The 15,359-nt window shown below is 40.0% G+C and overlaps 1 pseudogene; it reads right to left on the minus strand.

Moving 5' to 3' along the window:
• Positions 1-10,509: 10,509 nt before the first annotated feature.
• Positions 10,510-10,986, minus strand: LOC149846725 (auxin-responsive protein SAUR21 pseudogene; annotated as a pseudogene).
• Between the last annotated feature and the right edge of the window lie 4,373 nt (positions 10,987-15,359).

The raw sequence follows: 15,359 nt of genomic DNA on the forward strand, positions 1-15,359 counted from the left end.
CGTATGATGTTACGAATAGTATCCTAACGAATTAAGAAAAAAACAATCAGAATGCGACGATGAAGAAAATATCAAATTTATCATGCAATATACTATGTCAAACAATAACAAGAATTTTGATGCATGCATTGATAACTTAATATTTTCATGTGCAAACTATTAATGACATGATACAATCATTTGAAGCATGCTTTTATTATAAAATTTAACATGGAAGTCAAAATCAAATTGAAAGTAACTACATGCAAGCATGGATACAATTACATCAAATATTGCAATACATCATAATCATTCATATCAAATAAATGGCAAACATGTACCTGCAGCAAACACACTTCAATATCTCACTAACTACTACCATGCTTAGCATGGACTCCGTACTCCAAAAATAAGAACACTTCCATATTTCTACATTAAAATCATGCTCAGCATGATCTCCGAACTCCAACAAAGCAGTCCTAGATATCAACAACTAAGTGAGTGTGTGAACAATAAAGTGCTGCATTCAATAAATTAAATAACATGTGATACGTTTGCATCACTTACTCACCACGGGTATTTACCCGATTTGCATTGTTTTTGTCATTTACTTACCACAGGTGGCCGAGCACGAGTTGGTTCCGTTGAGAAATCTGCACAAAAAAACAATTTTTTAAAATGAAGTCACCACGGAAAAAAAACTGTTCTGACAAGGGGTCGACTCCCCTGCTGTTCCGACAGGGGGTCGACCCCCTGCCCGGGTCGACCCCCTACCGGAAAGGCAAGGGGCAAGGGTCCTCTGCCGAAAAATGCAGGGGGTTAACCCCCTTCCGGAAAACGCGGGGGTTAACCCCCTCCGTTTTCCGGAAGGGGGTTAACCCCCTGCCGGAAACGGGAGGGGGTTAACCCCCTGTGAACCGGGAGGGGGTTAACCCCCTGCCGGAAACGGGAGGGGGTTAACCCCCTGTGAACCGGGAGGGGGTTAACCCCCTGCCGGAAATGGCAGGGGGTTAACCCCCTGCGTGAAAATGGGGGTTAACCCCCTGCGTGAACCGGAAGGGGGTTAACCCCCTGCCGAAAACGGCAGAGGGTTAACCCCCGGGGTTAACCCCCTGCCGGAAACGACAGGGGGTTAACCCCCTGTGTGAACCGGGAGGAGGTTAACCCCCTGCCAGAAACGGCAGGGGGTTAACCCTCTGCATGAAAATGGGGGTTAACCCCCTGCCGGAAACGGCAGGGGGTTAACCCCCTATGTGAACCGGGAGGGGGTTAACCCCCTGCCAGAAACGGTAGGGGGTTAACCCCCTGTGTGAAAACGGGGGTTAACCCCCTGCCGGAAACGGCAGGGGGTTAACCCCCTGTGTGAACCGGGAGGGGGTTAACCCCCTGTGTGAACCGGGAGGGGGTTAACCCCCTGCCGGAAACGGCACGCAGGGGGTTAACCCCCTGCCGTTTCCGGCAGGGGGTTAACCCCCTGCGTTTTCCGGCAGGGGGTTAACCCCTTGCCGGAAACGGGAGGGGGAGGGCGTTACCTTTCTCCGGGCGGCGAACGGTGGGACCAGCGGACGGTGGGACCGGCGGACGGTGGGACCGGCGAACGGCGGGACCGGCGAACGGCGGGAGCGGGACCGGCGAACGGCGGGAGCGGGACCGGCGCAGGAGCAGCGAAAGAAGAAAAGGAAAACCTGGTTGGGATTAGGGTTATTCGAAAGTTAGCGACGGCTTAGCGACGGATTAATTCCGTCGCTAAGCCAACGTAAAATCAAATTCACGAAAATAGCGACGGATTATATTCTGTCGCCACATCCGTCGCTAGTTAGCGACGGACTAGTTTCCGTCGCTAACGTCGTCGGTAAATGGTGCGATCGTACCGACAAAACAATCTGTCGCAACATCCGTCGCTAATTAGCGACGGACTAGGCGACGGACTATCTTCCGTCGCTACTTTCTTAAGATTCAGTGATAATAGCGACGAATATTTGTCGCTCGCCAATCCGTCGCTAACTAGCGACGGAATCTTTCCGTCGCTAACGTCCGTCGCTAACAACCTATTTTCTTGTAGTGTGGCCCGAAACCCGAACCAAACCTGATCTTTTGACATCACTATATATAACCACTCAGACCTCTAAAGAGTCCACATCTGCGTTTCATGTCTTGTAAGACTGAGAATGGATTTGGGTCATGGTTTGAACCTGGATTTCTTCCAGGGATGTGTGTATGAGATGCAACCAAAATCGGTATGTATATAAATCAAAAACCTGATTTTGGCGAGTGTCGGGTAGTACCGGCCAGCTGATCAAACCTTAAGATATATATGTGTGTGTGTGTGTGTGTGTCTAATGACAACGAATTTTGGAAGTTTTGTCCTTGTTCGATTGAAAAAAAAATATTGAATTCTTTAGTCATGTGAAAACTAGTTTTGTTTGATAAAAATCTGTTTTCTTGGAAGTCCTACAATCTGATATTGGTTATCCAATCAAATCTGATTTTATTACCAACTAAAAAAAAACTAGTTTGTTTTGGATATTTAATAAAATATGATTTCTGGCATGTAAAAGAAATTTGTTTGAAAATCTAATTGGAATCTGATTTTTTTTTTGTTGCTTAAAACTCTGATTCACATTATATAGTATTAAAACTGATTTGTCATGGATAGTTAGTCAAATTTAAGTATGATGTTGAATTAGAATGATTATAAAAGTTTTGGATTTTCAGTTGACATGGTAAAACTGGTATGCTTAGTTCAATATGCATTCATTTGTTTGTTGTGAATATACATTGATGTTGTATCGTGAACATAAATTTGAATATCTATGTATGATTTATCTTCACCAAAATTTGCAATGTTATTTAAATCTTATTAAATTGTATAGTGATTATGTGTGAACCACTTATGGGCCTTTGGAGGTCAGGAGCATATGTTGTTCATGAAGTAATAAATGGTAAATACATTGCAAAATGATTTTGATATTGTTTTTGAATTGATTATGTTGCTGAATTGACAAGGCAAGGACCTGGAATTATTATTGCATGATGATTTTCATATATAAAGAATCCTTAATTCATTAATAATAATAATAAAAGAGACCAAATAGTGTAATAAATTTCTTTTTTGGTGGCCCTCTGAAAGGGTGAAAATCTCAAATAGCAGTCATGGGGGACTATGACGATACTAAACACCGTGTGCATTTATTTTTTCCAAGAACCAGATGTGTGATTCATATTTTCGGCCACGAATGTAGGAAACTTTCACTACTTTGGCTGAAGGTGTTGTTGTTAGATTCAGTTGTAGTTATTAGTATACCAAGAAAGTGATGTCAATGGATATTGATTTTTTTGTCGTCCCTTCGTTAGGTGATGATTCCTAATGCTTCGAATGATGTAAGATTTATAAAAAAATTTAAAATCTCCCGAGTTTTTTACTCCTGAGATTTTGCCGTGTTTTAATTTTTGTTACTATGGCCCAACCCCCTAATTTATGTACACTGACACGCTGTTTAGAGTGTTTCATGAGTGACATGAGTCAGACCTGTTATGACTATAACACAAATAGACATTATTTTAATATTTTGAATGGTTTTAAGATTTTTAATAATATTTCAACAAGATACAGTTTTGCACTCGTGCCCATATCTTTGCTTCTTAAAATACAAGGACTCTTAAGTTTTTTTTGAAAGGCAAGCTGGGGTTAGGCAGATACAACTACACCATTGGGTTTTGAACTTGCAACGTCCCAACACAAGGTGACATGCACTAGCTGCTCCTACCAGACAAGCGAAGCCCCCATTGGTACAAGGACTTTAGGTTGATCCTTAAACATGAGAAGTACTGGATTGAGCATTGAGTGGGATCTGGTCAGAGTTTTTCTCTTATGTAATACCATAGAGCCTGTTTGGATGCCGTTGATCTCAAGATGAACAACATCCAAACATGTATGAATGAGATGTCCATCACCTGGATGGTCCTCACTTTTCTTTTTCAATGTCAATCGTGTTTCGGATGGATGGCACCTGGATGGTTTAAAATGAACAACACACAATGAGCCTTACTCACTGTTTGATGGGTGTGTTCATTTTTAAGATGAACGGCATCCAAGGCTCCTCTGACCTGATCCTATCTCTTGAGAATTTGCAATGTCAGCAACTTGAGGGTAGGGCCACTTGTGCCTCGGCTCATGTTCAGCTCGTAAAGAACTCATTCGAACTCATGAAATAGGTTCAACACAATGTTCGGTTTGCATCGCCTTATATAAGGCCATTAATTAATAATAAATATATTATATATTTTTTATATCATAGAGTGAAGATGGTTGAAGTGATTAACTACAAAAACTGGATAATTAACTAAAACTAAGAAATAACAAAAAGCAGGGAAGAGTGAAAAACTCTCAGCCAATCTATCTCTCTTTTTTCCTCTACAACGAGTATTTATAGAAAATAACAAGAAGCTCTAATCCTACTATGGATTTGAGATAGATCTGACTCTACACTATGATCCCAAAAGATTGAAACAGATCCAAATGGATCTTACAGTCTGGTGGTTTCTGATCTCATTCCGGCAACATTGGATCGGCTAATTCAACCTCAAACCCAAGGTCACGAGAACTATGATTTGATTAACTAAGAAAATTAAAATTTAATTAACTACAACTAAGAAACAGCAATAAATAATAGAAACTAACAAGAGGTAGAGAACAAGAAGAGTTTGAGAAAGTCACAATCTCTGTCTCTCTCTAACGTGTATTTATTAGAGAATAACAAGAAACCTTAATCATACTACATATCTGAGATAGATCTGATCCAACATTAAGGTACAAACTTTGATCCAATCTAAATCATTATAAAAAAACCAAATCACCAAAATGGATCCAAATAAATTAATCCTATAGCCTAGTGGTTTTCTGCTCCTGTGGCATCCAGATGACAAAAGACGTCTACGTTAGAGTTGCCAATTACAACCTCTATGAAGTTTTAGCTGGATTTCAGAGAGATGAAAGGATCTTGGGGCTGCCAAATCTCATCCCATCTCCCAACATTTGTCATACCCAAGTTCCCCAACAACGGAGAGTGTTGGGATGAAACAAGTCCAACACCCACCAGCTAAATCATATGAGAAACTCATGCTCACATTTTTCCTTGTTCTTTCAAAGGCTACCAATTTTTCTCCCCAATCACCCCATATTTCTTGCAAGATGAACTGTGGAAGGTGGCAAGTCTGTGTCTACCACAATATTAATTGGTAGAACATATAAATATAGATATTTCTTGATTTGGGTCATACGGCTGTGGCGATGGTTGAATTCCATAATGTCTTTTCATTGTCACAGTAGGCCACATTTGACATAGCCACCATCTTTGATTTTTCTTCTTTCATACTCCCTATACAATGAGAGCAGATCAGGTTAAGGGGCCTTGGGTGTCCAAGGCCTCTTGTATGTTTGTCTATCAAGAAAAGAAACATACCCAAAATTGTATTAAAAGGCCGATGTTTTGGATGTATTTCAACCGTCCATTCTTCTGCAATTGATGCCGTTCATTTAGAATATGAATGGCATCAAAAAGTTTTGTGGGCCCATCTGGATGGAAACCATCCTGTTTGATGGGTTTTGGTTGCCATTTATCTTTTAGATGGGAGGCATCCAAAGTGCCTTTAACAGTTTTCTATCCATGGATCCTTGGACCCAATCCGCTCTGTTATACAAAGGCCCAAAAAGGTGTAAAATGGCCCACATTTTTCTTTTTTAAAAGGTCCACATTTAACATTATAACGCATTGATTGGTTTTATTTCAATGAAGAAGACATCCGGAAAGAAGTTATTAGTCACTATACCCTGATGATCTGATCCAACAACTCTAGCAATTACCAAAGTACCAAAATGGTTCACATTTGTGGTTGAAGTCCCAAGATAGCTCAATGTCTATATTAATTCGTGTGAACAAGAAAGGTAGTGTTTTTTTTAAATATTTTTTTTTAAATTAAAAAAATCAATGCATTTACTGCTGTTCATTTCTGCATTGCCAAAAAAAACCTGCCTATATGGGGGAATTCAAAAGCTGGTACTCATTGAAAACAATATGTAGATCACATTCATGGGTCATTTGGAACAAAAAAGGAAGTTTGCAAACGATTATAGCAAAGTTTAACCCGTCAGGGTGACATAAGAATGCAGACGTTGGAATTGTGGAATTTCTATGCCGTTATGGCTGGAGGACCAAATTGAAGATAAGGTCCATCCCCAATTGTCACGTTGCTTACGCTTCAATCTCTCCAAAAGCTTGAAAAGGATGAGCACCAAGTTTTTGGAATAAGTTAAAAAGGGTTAATATTCTAAAGATGAGATGGCTGAGCCCACAAAGCGTTCACTTCGTTGGTTAGGAGAGACTGTAGCTTGTTACCTGACATGGAACGACTATGGTTCGAAGCTCATGAGAGGTGTTCTTTGCACCACAGAGTCGAAGCTGGGTGTACTCACTGGTCAGCAGGATCGGCAGGGGAAAACTTTTCTGCTTTTACAAACTGGAGGCCCGCTAATGTGTGGTCCATAATATTTTTTTTTCTTACGTAGCCCGTAAAAAAAGAGGGCGGAGCCTACTGTTTGGGTTTGCTTCTGCTCTGATACTTTGGCTGCCATGACTGACTTAGTCTCACCAATATCCTACCTGCAGGGAATCAGTGGGTTATATTCCTTCTGCACCCATGTCGTGCAATCGTGTAAGTTGATACTCGGTTGGAGAGCCGGAGATGAGAGGGGAGATGAGGAGTTAGAGATGATGAGGGTGATGAGAGTGGAGATGAGTATTTTTCAACTACGTTCCTTTTTCTGAGAGAATTTCAACTACGTTCCTAATAACTTCAATTTCATCAACCATTTTTTTCTCCATTCCAATTACCCCTCTCATCTCATCCCCAATACCGGCATCCAAACAGAACAACCTGCACATGGTATAGTCCTTATTCTTTGCCAGCTTTGATTCAGACCAACTCAACGAGTCTGTTGGTATCTACTCAGAAGACTCTCTCTCTCTCTCTCTCAAGTGAACCTCGGTCAGTTTTCGATTTTCATCACTTTCATTGTACAAGCTCTGAACTGTATGGTCATGCTTACTGCGGTATATGACTCAAATTGCGCTTCTAGGAGATTATTGTTATAGGAAGATCTAAAACGAGTGCTCACTCTAGCTGGTGATTACCATATTCTATTGGGAGATTTTAACTGTTTATTGTTCATTCAAGATTCGAACAATTTAGTGATGCCCAATTCGTCGATCAGAGGATTCCAAGATTTCGTTGCTGCTAATCAATTATACCACATGCCATTGTCTGGAGAAAGGTTTACTTGGTCTAACCGATGGGCACGACCATGTTGTAGGGTGCTAGATAGAGTCTTAATTTCAATTGAATTCCTCAAAATCATCCCAGATATAAAGGGGTGGATTATTCTCCCAATCGTATCCGACCATGGTCAGGTGATCGTGCAATGAAGAGGAGGTTTTAGATCAGTTCGTTGATTTTCTTTCGAACAGTGGTAGTTAACTGAACCAGAGTTTCATTCAGTGGTTGAGGGGTCATGGACTTCGAGGGTTCATGAAGACAGGGCTGTTATCCGATATCAAAAGAAGATTTTGCACCTAGCTAAGGATATTAAACTTTGGTTGCAAAAGCGGTCTGTAAGTAAGTTTCATGAGATGGCTAAATGGGAGGCAGATATCTCATCATTGTTCACTCTATTATCTTTCACCGAAGGATTGTCGGACATGCAGTTAAAAAGGTTGCAAAACAAACTTTCTGATTGGACGACGTTATTGAAACGTTGGAGGATAAAAGAGGAGTTGAAATGGAAGCAGCATGCTCGGGTGAAAAGGTTGGCGGCAAGGGATGAAAATACTCATTTTTTCTATTCATTTGCTTCCGATCGGTTTACACGAAGTATCCTTCAATCGATCACAATTGACGGGGTGTTGTGGGAAGGGCAGAATCTTGTGCCGATGGTCTCTAACTATTTTGAGAAGTTTTATTCTATTCCGCCAAATACGGGGGGTAATATTGGGCATGAGTTATTTCTTTCTCTTCAACCGGATCAGGTCTTAACCTTGCAACATAGGTTTTTTGAAGCAAAAATCATGAATGCAATTAAAGATTTGTCGGGTTGAAAGGCACTGGGAGTAGATGGTTTCCCTATAGTTTTTTTTAAAGTTTTTTGGAGAGTAGTGAAGAGTGATTTGTGTACAGTGTTTGATGAGTTTCATCGTAACTCTAGACTGCCTAGGCAGTATCATGTCGATTTAATCTCCCTTATTCCAAAAGAAAGTGTCGCTACAGATATGTGCTTTTGTCCCATTTTCATAATGGGAGCCTTGTATCGTATAGTCGCAAAGGTCTTAGCATCAAGACTAAAATTGGTGGCATCTAGTCTATTTTCTGATTTTCAGTTTGCTTTTATTCCAAATAGGAGAGTTCAACAAGCATATATCTTAGCTTCAGAGGTCATTCATTCCATGCATGCGAGTCATACTCCTTACTTCGTGTTGAAGCTTGATTTTAATAAAGCATATGATTCTATATACTGGCCTTTTCTTTTGCAAGTGGTGAATCATATGGGATTCAGCAGCCATTTTTACAGATGGGTGTCAGAGCTCCTTACCAATGCACAAGCCATGGTGTCCATTAACGGGGTAAAGGGTGAACAGTTTTCATTGTGGCGCGGCTTACGATAGGGATGTCCGTTATCTTCGCTTTTGTTTAATAGTGGCAGAAGGACTTGCGGTGGTTCTTAGACGCGCACAAACAAGCAGCTTTATACATTCATTGGATATCCAAGGTTTTTCTAGGCATATTATACAATATGCAGATGATATGCTAGTCTTTGGAAGGAATTCACTGTAGCATATGCTTCGCGTAAGGCTTATTCTCATATTTTTTACAGCCTTGTTCGAGTTGAGGCTCAATGAAAATAAGTGTTCGGTCACACTTCTGAATGGCGATCCGACCAGTCAAAACGCGGTAGAAAAAATTTTCAATTGCGTTTTAGGGCCGTTATCGATCAAGTACTTGTGGCTCCTCCTATAAGTCAAGCCAACCTCTAAAACATCATGGGCACCGGTTGTTGACAAGGTGTGTCTTAAGCTTCAGTCTTGGCGTACCAGATATTTGTCTCTTGCAGGCTGGATTACTTTGATCAGGCATATTTTGTCAGCGATTCCAGAATTCTTCATGTCGGTTTGTGTCATGACAGTCAACGTTGAGCAACAACTTAAGTGCGTCCTGTCAAGTTTTTTGTGGCATGGTGTAAATAGACCTTATGAGAGGCACTTGGTGGGATGAGACCCCATCATTATGCCAAGGACTATGGCTGGCTTAGGAATTTTTGCTTTGCTTTAAAGGAGTGCGACATTGGCTGTGAAGCAGTGTTAGTTGGCTCATACTTCACAGGATGCATGTGCAAACTTTCTCCGACTAAAATATGGTCAAATAGATTTGCTTGTTGTTCGTTGGGGGGCTCGTGAACCATACACATCAGATTTGAGGAAAATGTGGTTTAGGGCATTGCGTTTGTTTCTTGATAGGGATTTGGACGTGGGGGTAGACAGATCTTGGCTTCAATGGACATTTCTAAGTCCACAAGGTCTACCATTCTCTTTTACCTCTAGGTTCGGGTTGGATCCCCAAAAATGCTTTATGGCGAAGAGACCATCTTCGAGGACCAAGGTATTGGCTTGGCTGATTTTTCATGACCGGATACAAACCCATAACAATATCAAGAGGATGGAGTTTCAGTTTCTTAGTTGGTGTGTGCTTTGTCGACAGGCTAAAGAAACCACACATCTTTTTTGGTCGTGTGAAGTGTTTCGAGAACTATTTTCTAAAACTTGGAGGGCTCCATCAGTTGTTGTGTGGGAATGTTGTTTTGCATTAGATCTCATCTTCGGCCCTGCTATAATTAGACACGAAAAGAAGTGGAGGACTATTTGCAAGAGTTTGGTTATTTAGAGTATGGTGGTTCATATGGATGGCCAGAAATGATGCTACTTTTAGGGATGTCCCGTTCAACCTTAATTGTTTGACTCATAGGGTCTTGGTTGATTTGTATGTGATCTTATGCATATATCTCAAAAACCTGCCTCTGCCTCCAACCGATCCTCATCTAGATGTCTGTGATCCTTGATGAGTTTTCTGTTTTGTGTTCGGGTTTTTCTGTTTTTGCGTAAATGGTGTTTTGATGTTTTGCTGTTGTGTTTGTGCTCGTGGGACTCAAAGCTTTGTTGAAGTGAAAATTTCACTTTTAATTAATGTTGATCTCTCTCTCTCTCTCATGTTCTTTTCTCTTGTGCTTTCTTTATTTGTTTTGGCTTTTGTTCTTGTTCAGTTCATGGGTTCAACATTTTGTTGATCTTCATGAGTGGTAATGTTGAATTACTTTCGTCTCTCTCTCTCTCTCTCTCTCTCTCTCTCTCTCTCTCAAGAGCAATTGAAATAGGAAAAAAGATTTTGCCTTCTGTTTCACTGTACAAAGAGCTACAGCCAATACAAATATTAGAAGCGATGATGATGCAACAAACGATGGATCACCGTCTCCTTCTTACCTCCATGCATATGACAACCACCCTCTTCTGCTATCCTCCTCTTCACGGTCTCGAAATCGGATACGCCGCAGGGGATGGTGATCCCACCGTTCTGATCGAATCCATACTCCTCCTCCGTCACCTTGAGCAGCCTCCTGAAGAAGGGGTGGTTTATGTAGAGGACGGGCAGCAGGAACCGGTGGTCGGGATCCTTGACCCCAACGTAGACAGCGAGGTGTCCCTTGGGGATCCTTCTGGAGGAGGACCCCAGCACAACTCCTTTCCTATGCAGAAGGCTTCTGTGGCTGTTGTAGGAGGGGCCGCCTGAGATGTTGTTGAGGCGGTGGTAACTGAAGGGGCGAGCCCTCTTGAAGCACCTCCATAGCTTCACCAGTTTGCGGCCCAGATGAAACCCTTTGGTCGACCACATCATCATCATCACCACCATCAACGTAAAGGCATGAGGAAGAAGAGGATGAGATGTGAAGAATAAAGGATGGGAGTTCGTCTCAAGTTGTTAAAAGGAGAGAGACTCGGGCTCTTTGAGGGAGATGGTTTCCTATTGAGTTATTATGTGGGCACGAGAGAGAGAGAGAGACGTATTTTGGACGGAAATCGTGATGGGATGCAATCATATAAGCAATATCACAAAAACCAATTACATGTTAACACTGCATGGTCCTTAATTACAACAGCTGAATTGGCCCAACCCTTGGTATTTATGAGTTTTTTCTTATGTGATTACACATGTAAAGGTCTCCGAATCTTCTTTTAGAGAGAGAGAGAGGATTGCTGGTTGTCCTTGTTCGTGGCGTTGGTGGTGGGCCCCACGAAGACTGCAAATCGTTTGGCATGTCAAGCTTGAAAAAACGTCCCACACCGGGTCAAGTAATAAAAGGGATCAGTTTTGATCGGTTAAAGGATAAACATGATTAGGCTAGCATATGGGAGAGCGCTAATCTCTTCGAGACCCACCACCTAAATCAGGGTTTTCTCTCGATAGAGAGCGAGGCCAACTCCCTGGTCAATTGGCTAATACTTGATCCTGATACAATAAGCTTGTCAGAGCTGCTACACACACACACATATATATATATATATTTATTTATATATATATATATATATATATATATATATATATATATATATATATATATATAGAGAGAGAGAGAGAGAGAGAGAGAGAGAGAGAGAGAGACTGTCCAACCTAAAAAAAATCAAAATCTACAACCGATAATCGATAGCATTACTTCTTTAACGATCAGGTTTTTCATCGATCGGATTTTATCATTCATTTAGGGTATGTTTGATTTTTTTTTGAAAAGTGAAAACAAATCACATGAGAATTGAAATCTTGTGGGCATGTTTGGAAGAGAGAAAAGCTCTCATAGGAAAAAAAAGTTTTGCCTAGGAGAGTTTTTGATACGAGAAGTTCTCCAAAAGAAAGTTTTTCACTTGTTTGTGTAGCATGAGAAAAACAAGCTGAAAACGAATGAGAAAAACTTTTGGTTGTTTGTTGGTGCATGAAAAACTTTTCTCATGCTACACATATATCTGGTTATTAGACAGTTGAGGCTTAGTAACAACAACTGAACAAAACAATTATTTTTCATTCAAGCCATACAATTTGCCACTGTTTGCACAAGCCTAAAACCCCACAAGGCGAAATTGGTAGCTCCAACTGCTGGAGTTGACAGTGGCACTGCCAAATTATTTGGAACAAAGATGACAGTAAATTTTCAAACTAACAGACAACTCGGGTCATGGAAAGTATAGATGAAAGTCATCCAAAGAAGAATTTGTTTCTCCCTCCGGAGTTCACTTCCTGTTAATCCAACAAGTTTCAATCTATGTCTTACATCACAAAAGTTTATTGTCTAGAGATATATCAGCTTGCCATTAAAGTGCACTTCTTCTTTGCTCTGATCACAACCTATTCTTTTATGATCAACGTTCACAACCATTCGTTCTCAACAAGATCGATGGTAATAATGTTATATTTTAACGCTAATCTTCTTCTGACTGCCGCACCAAATGATCTAAACAATGGGCTATACATCACGCACAAAACAATATCTAACCTATTGAAATTGTCAACATCAGTGAATCACTTCCTATCATCAGCGAATACAAGATCACTAAGCACTAAAAACCTACCAGAACGGATTGAAAATGATACATATTTCAACAGATTGAATACACAGTGATGCTCAAGTATCAAAAACCTTCACAACGTTCGGACCGAAACCCACCACAAGAAGACCAAGATCCTATACAAAACTTGAAGATTGTGGGCAATACAATACGCGATCGATTGGCAAAAAAAATCATGTCTATGGAACCGTTATCACAATTTCAAGATGAACACTAAAAACAAGCAATTAGGAACAAATAAAAACACCCAACAATCAAAACCCCTCCTTTCATATCGAAAAGAGAAATACGACAGAAGAATAGAAATTAGGAAACAAGAACTATTCATGACTCGTCACACCGGATCAGTAAAAGCTACGGGCAAAAACCCAATGAATTCAGTATGGGGTGAAAAAATAACCCAAAATAATCAACGGGCGAATGGGTACGTCTCCATCTGTAAAGGATTGGGGCAGTGATTATAAAACCAAGAGAGCGCAGATTGAGTGATTATGAAAGCAAGCAAGAGAGCGCAGATTGAGTGACTGGAAAAAAAAGGTGCTCTTGGCAGGCCCCACTAGGGAGGGCAGTGGAGTTCGCTGGCAGTGATGTCCAATGACCTCCACCTCCTCAACCCTAGTTCTCACAAGAAAATGGAGAGAAGGAAGACAAGGCATTGAGAGCCCCACCGTTCACATTCATTTTGATTGAGGGAAGAAGAGCATTATGTGATTTCTAATCATATGATTTGAAATCATACATTTAATGTGAGATTTCAAATCTCACTGGTGGAAGAGAAACGGAATTAGATATGATTCTGTTTCTCACAGCATTCATCTTTTTGGTTTGGTTAACAGTCAAATTAGATTTGTAATCTAATTTAAATGAGAATCCAAATCTCACGAGGCCTAACCAAATATACCTTTAGTGAATGACGTTTTGGATTATGAATTTTTTATGTTTAAATGTGTTTTCCAAGCGCTAAAATTCACGGTCCCACAATAATTTGTTGTAAAGTTTTAAAGGCATTGTGAGCAGTTGATTTTTTCATTTTGAAAAATCATGTCTATATATTGTAAAGTCTGCATGTAAATCATATTTCTCTCTAATTAAATTATAAAGAACAAATATATGAAGTCCAATTGATGAGATGCTCAAGCATTGGAGAAGGATAGTCATCCGAACGTTATTGGTTATAGATTTTGGATGGTTGGTTGGACGATTTTCCTTCCCTATATATATAAGAGGGAATGTGAAACCAAAAGAAGGTGCAACATCTATAATCAATGATGATCGAGCAGCATTCCTTCTCTAATGATCAAGTTTTTTTATGGGTTAGGCTTTATATATTGTATTTTTATCATTTATTTAATAAGTAATGTTTTTTATATTATGCTTTTTAGTTGCTTTTTTAAGCCCTAAAAATCAACAACCGACAATATTTTGTATTGTAAAATTGTAAGCCCTTCATTTTTCATGTTTTGAAAAGCAAGTCTAAAAGCTGTAAAATCTTTATGTAAAGCACATAAATACATTATATATAATAAATATATAAGGTCTGATCGATTAAATGCTCGAACACTAGAGAAAGAGAGATGTCTGATCAATATCCACACATATATATAAAGAGAGAGACAAAGAAAAGTTGTAGCTGCTGACCACTTTTCCAGCTAACTAACCGACTAACCCAATTGACTGCAAATGAAGTTATAAATTTAAATATAAATCCGAAAGGTCTATAGAGATACATAAAGCAAGATTGGTGGCAAAGGGTTTCTCTCAACAAAAAAGATATTGGTGGCAAAGGGTTTCTCTCAACAAAAGAGATTTGATTATCATAAGATATTTGCTCATGTGGCTAAATTAATTTTTGTCAGGATACTTCTTGCCATAGCAGCTGCAAGAAATTGGTTAACGCATTTTTACTTCAAAATATATACGGAGATGCCTCAAAGATTGGTTCGACAGAAGAGTCTTTGTTGTGTAAGTTGAACAAAGCCTTGTATGCCCTAAAAAAAGCAACAAGAAGAAATTGGTTTGATAAATTTTCTTATGCTCTTACAAATTATGGAATCCTGCAATCTAAAGCCAACTACTCTCTCTTCACCCTTACAAGAGAGAAATCATTTACTGCTGTGTAACCTAGAGTAACAATCAAAAGGGGGAGAAGTCAAAGCAAACCGTTTAGATAGGGAGCTTATAATTAATTCCAAATGGATACAATCGGTTCCCTCATTCCCAGAGTTAGTGATCACAACGGTATGGTCGTCACCAATGCTGGCTTCTTAAAAATGTCATATTAACAATTCAAAGCCGGTGCAAGTGGAAAATAGCATATCTCTTGCTTACCTACCTTTGCTTGCCACTTTTCAAAGGAAGACTTACACGTCAAATGTGTGAGAGTCTCATCGTCAAGAAGTTGGAGTCTTCCCCAGGGAATTTGTTGTCCATGGTTGCCTGGGTTATCTTTATAAGGTCAATTCTCTCTGCTCTCCTGGTGTATTGGATGGGGGAGTTTAAAGCTTCTGTGTCTGGTGATCAAAGATTTAGAAAGAAACTAGATTCCAAATGGACAAATTCAAACCCTTATGAGAAATGGACAAATTCAAATTCAGCCCATCATTATCATTCTCATCTCCTCAATTAAGAATTTATATGCAAACCTAAAGAGGAGGGAGGGACTAGATC

The sequence above is a fragment of the Nuphar pumila genome, chromosome 2 (assembly GCF_984573655.1).
Source record: "Nuphar pumila chromosome 2, dmNupPumi1.hap1.1, whole genome shotgun sequence".
NCBI lineage: Eukaryota > Viridiplantae > Streptophyta > Magnoliopsida > Nymphaeales > Nymphaeaceae > Nuphar > Nuphar pumila.